At 45.6% G+C, this 5,115-nt stretch overlaps 1 pseudogene; it reads left to right on the top strand.

Moving 5' to 3' along the window:
- Positions 1-2,653: 2,653 nt before the first annotated feature.
- On the top strand, positions 2,654-3,606 carry LOC113885328 (annotated as a pseudogene).
- Positions 3,607-5,115: the final 1,509 nt, after the last annotated feature.

Raw genomic sequence — 5,115 nt, 5'->3', positions numbered from 1 at the left:
AGAATGAAGTTGTAAACTAGGATGAGGACTTGTAAAGGAGTCACAGACTTACTCAGCCCCCAGGATCCTTCTGTAACGCGTCAAGAGGACTGCGTGTTTCACAGCAGCACCTCATGCTCCTGAGACAGGCCTTGTCATTTCTCTGACTGGGGAGGCATCGCGGCATATCCTATAGTTCCCATGAAAGGCCAAACACAGCCTGTCATGGACAGCCTATGTGCTAGGGACTGTTGAGTTTGGGGATGCAGACACAGAGGAGCTTAGGACACAGGGAGCAAAACGAAGGCATAGGGAGATTCCTGCGCCGTTTCCTTCTGCTTCAGGGCACAGCCCAGCCCCCAGAGTGTGCCACCACAGCCTGTCCTTCACCCAGGGGAAGGACGTGCAACCTCTGCTGTCTGCCTGATTTTCCCTCCTCACACCACTTACTCTCCATCATTCCCTTATCCCTCTCGACACATGCAGCACTGTGCCCCGACCCCCTCCTTTATTTTGGAGGTGCTCATTTGGGGAATAAAAAGGAGAGGGAATGACTATGGATGAGACATGGGGTAGAAAGTCTCAGAAAATGAAGCTATCTTTGAGGTCATAAAGGAGGGCTACTCCGCACAGGTAAGGACTCCCGACCAGCTGACTGCAGCGCCACGGTCAGACAGGAGCAGGGACTGCGCTGCTTTCCACTGCTGTGCAGGGGCGAGTTTGAACAAGGTATAGCAAGGTCACGTTCAGCTGTATAAGGTTGGTGTTTGAAAGGGGATTGTGTTTAGGAATAGGACTCTTTATGCTCTGGTGGTGAGGGAGGCTGAACTGGGAATGAGGTCCAGTGCAAAATCTTTGTGTGACCTTAGATGTGTTATTGAACTCAAATCTGTGTGCCCAACACCCAGCGAGACCAAATAATACCAAAATGTCAGAGTTTGGAGCAGAGAAAATTTTACTGCAGGGCCACGCAAGGAAATGGGTGGCTCATGCAGCAAAGCCCTTTTATAAGAAGGTGAGGAAGAGATGTGGTTAGCTGTTGCAAACTTCTTGGTGTCAGACCCTCTGTTTTTTGAGGTCAGGTCATGATATTCCTGTAAACCTCACCAAAACAAATATTATTCTCAGTTCTGGTAAGAAAGGCCAAGTCCCAAGGCTTGGCTTTCACCCTCTGAGGTCCAGGCCTTGACTAAGGGAGGGAGGTGCCCGTGCAGAACAGTTAGCCTGCCTGAGAGGATTGGTCCACCACCCAGTCTGGGTCCTCCCACCAGTGCTAAGTCCGGCCGAAGAGTCAGATCTTAGATGGGGTGCCTGCAGGGCTAGCAGAGAAGGTAATGGCACCCCACTCCAGTACTCTTGCCTAGAAAATCCCATGGATGGAGGAGCCTGGTAGGCTGCAGTCCATGGGGTCGTGAAGAGTCAGACACGACTGAGCGACTTCACTTTCAGTTTTCAGTTTCATGCATTGGAGAAGGAAATGGCAACCCACTCCAGTGTTCTTGCCTGGAGAATCCCAGGGACGGGGGAGCCTGGTGGGCTGCCGTCTATGGGGTCACACAGAGTCGGACATGACTGAAGCGACTTAGCAGCAGCAGCAGCAGGGCTAGATCCCACAGACCCTACCCAGCTGTCATAACTGAGGGAGCCAGGCACCCAGGACCCAGCGGCCCTTAGGTTTTTCATTTCAACTGGAGATAATCACTTGTACCAATAGAAGCACATGTTGTAGCAAATACCAATCAAGTGAATTCCTAGCTCACAACAATTGCCCTTTTTGGAGGATGGCCCCGGCCACAGAGGACGACCTGAAGGAATGAGATGCAGTGTCCTTGCAACTTAACCCTGACCTCTGGTCACCTCCTAGGGGTAGCCTGCTGACCTAAGCTGGACCAATTTTTGAAACTTGAACAGAGAGACTGACACTGTTTGAAGCTATTTTAATGGCAGTATCCATATAGTCCAGTTGCTGAGACCTTCATGGATGGCAACCCATGGAGACTGCCTTGCCGTTAGGTCACAGAAGTGGGGATGGTGGGGGGATGCTCCCTGCTGCATCGAGTCCTGGGCCTGGCCAGTGGGCGGATGTGGCAGAGACACAGCCAGCTCTGTGTTCAGCTCTGCAGGACACAGCCCTTGGCCTGACCCAGCCCCCAGGGCATCTGGCGGCCCCACGGCCCCAGGGCCTGAAGGGCCCTGGGAGAAATTGCAACCCACCTCTCACCACACCCTCTGCTGGGGGAACCACTGCGAGCCTGACTACTGGCCCAGCAGAACCCCTAGCTGCTGTGCTAAGTGTCTCGAGATAAGTGTCTGGCACTCAGGGTCATCACTTAGGGCTGCACCCGCCCCACCCCCATCACACGCAGGTCACTTGCTAGCTGCCAGCTCTCCCCCTCAGATGGCAATCAGGGGACGCTGAGACATGGAACTGTGTCTGCCTCTGTTTCCAACAAACTCGTGATCTTTCGTCTCTCTCTGCCCTCAAAAGAAAAAAAAGAAAGTCCAGGTAAATATTATTAATTCTTTCCTTAAAAAGAGTCAATATAAAATTAAAGCAATAAAAGGAGACTGAATTTTGGTAACACAGTTGAAGTAATTGGTGGCACTCACAGCAAGGAGAGAAAGGATTTAGTTGATTTTCTGTGGCTTTTGGTTGTTTGCTAGTCTTATGGTGATGGAAGTTGCACATTTTTTTTTTAAAGGATCCAAGAAGCTGCTGGACTTTTGGTTCTCCCAGCAGCAACCTGTCACAAACCAAGGATCTGATGAATCTTCAAATCACCCCATGATTCCAGTGGGATATATTTTTGAAAGATGTTTTGTAGTTAGTCATGAGTGTGGCAAAAACTGAAACTTACATATTCAGTAAGAATGGCATGTTTGTCTCCAAGAGACAAAGATGTGTGGTACCACCTTCTGCTGAAAGCACTGGTTTCCCTGTTGAACCTTGCACAGAATTATAGTGATTTTGACTCAGTTCAAATTTCTTTTATTCTCCAAAGAATTTAATGAAGCCATCTCATCAAAGGAACCCACCCTGGAATTTACAGGAAGAAATAGTTTCTTAATGTAATTTTCCCAAATGCAGCAGTGTATTGTATAGGACAGATGAATTCTGAGAGTTCATACTGGTATACTCTGGATTTCCCAGAGACTTGGGTAATCAGTCAGCTGGATCAAATCCAGGAAATACTGATGAGTGAGCTTGATGCAGAAGTTAGGGACCAATTTCATGCAAAAGATGGTGCAAAGATATCATTCATGAAAGCAGAGTTTGTGCTAGGTTCTGTCACTGGTACCGCACTGTTCAGTCCTTGTGGGGATTCAGTGAGTGGCATGAAGTCATAGGGAACTTATTGGACTGTTCACGCCATTCCCATAACCAGAATTTTCTCATAGTAGCTTTGACACAAACTTTAGCTAGAACTCTTATAATGACCTGTTTAGGAAAGTTGTGAGTGTTTAAGCCAGGAACATTTTTGACCACCTTGTTTGTAAATCAGAGTTTTAAATGTCCCACACTGCTTTCCTTGCCCCAGAAGATTGAAGTTTAAATGCCTTGATTGACAGAGGGGTTCTATATTTAGTGATTACAATTTTATTTTTACCAATTTGGCTCAGAAATGATAGTAACAGAAGAACTGACTTAGAAAAATGAAGAAAAAATACAAAACACATATAGAAGGAAATGATGGCTCCTGTCTATATATTGATACTGAGGTCCATGCTTTCCACAACCACCGCCTCAAGATGCAGAAAGCCCTAGATGTGATGGCAGTCTAATCGTTTTGGGTTGTGTGTATCATTATACTGGGACTTAGATATCTAGCATGGATGTCCTCTTGTGTGTTTAGATATCCTATACCACTCTTGCTGTGAAACTGAAGTGCTTGTAGAAACAGCACTTTATGAAGCTTTATAACAGATATGAAAACAGTTCAGTTTGGCTTATGCACAGTGTAATATTTCTCCAGGAGTCATCCAAATCCCCATAGACCAAGCTTTGCCCACATTACGTGTTGGCCTCAACCTAACCATCTGGGACTGGTCTATTCAATTGCTGTCAGAATTTTACATTCTGCTTACTGCTACTTTCTGGAATATATTCTTTACTAACATTATTGAAACCAATTTCACTTCATACAGTTTTTTTTTTTTTTTTTTTTTGCTATAGCAGTTAGCTTTCCTTCCATGAATCGAGTTCTCCTAAGAAAATGATTGCGGTTATTCCTTTTTTGTATTACTATTTTAACATTATTGCCCCCTGCATTCCTAGTCCTTTAATTGACTTTTCTTACCTGTGTGTCTCCCCTCCCCCCATCAAATAGAGCAATACACTGTCACACTGTGGGTTTATACTAATCTTATCCCCCATAGGGGAGCCTGGGGTAGATCTTGGACTTAATATTCATTTAAGGTTTAGAGAATTTGGCTTCCTTTTAATTGGCATGGGCTCCTTTGAAAGATAGTGACAAAATCAACTTACTTTGTTGATTTTCAGGATGGCCCACTGAGTATTATAGATTGAGAAGTGGGTGAACAGACAGGACTGTGCAGAGATCATATGATGTCTTGTGTTTCCGGTAAATGAGGTTCAGTTCAGTTCACTTCCTTTTCCTGGACTAGGCCTTTACTAATGTATAAAATAGTGGTGTGCAAGGATTTATTATCACTGAGCTTATTATCAGGGAGATTGAGTGTGAAGGTTGTGCTGGATTCAGCACATCAAGCTGGCTTGGGTCATTCACTTTGACTTTTACATTAGTAGCCATTTCCATGAAATTCCAGTGGTAATTTCCTGTAAACCTTGTTTTAAAGCAGAATCAGTGTCTTTTTCATCTTGCGACTTAAAATCCTATAATTTTGTGGTGCGTGTGGTGACGTCCACATTCACCTGTTCCCCTCATTGTGTGCTCCCTTCACTGTGGCTTCACAGGATCGAGTGAATAGCTGCACAGGAAGGGAGAGCGCTGTTCATAAAGCACAGTGTACAGTGTTCCTGTATAGTCGACAGGAAATGCCTGGAAACACAGGCTTTCAAGAGTTAGCATCTTTTAGCTATATTGGCAAATACTGTGGGATTTAAGCAGCCAAGAGAACAGCAAAGTTGACCAAATTTTGTATTTCTTCTTGTAT

Source organism: Bos indicus x Bos taurus, chromosome 28 (genome assembly GCF_003369695.1).
Source record: "Bos indicus x Bos taurus breed Angus x Brahman F1 hybrid chromosome 28, Bos_hybrid_MaternalHap_v2.0, whole genome shotgun sequence".
NCBI lineage: Eukaryota > Metazoa > Chordata > Mammalia > Artiodactyla > Bovidae > Bos > Bos indicus x Bos taurus.
The sequence above is the reverse complement of the archived record's forward strand: the minus strand, read 5'-3'. Positions and strand labels throughout refer to the sequence as shown.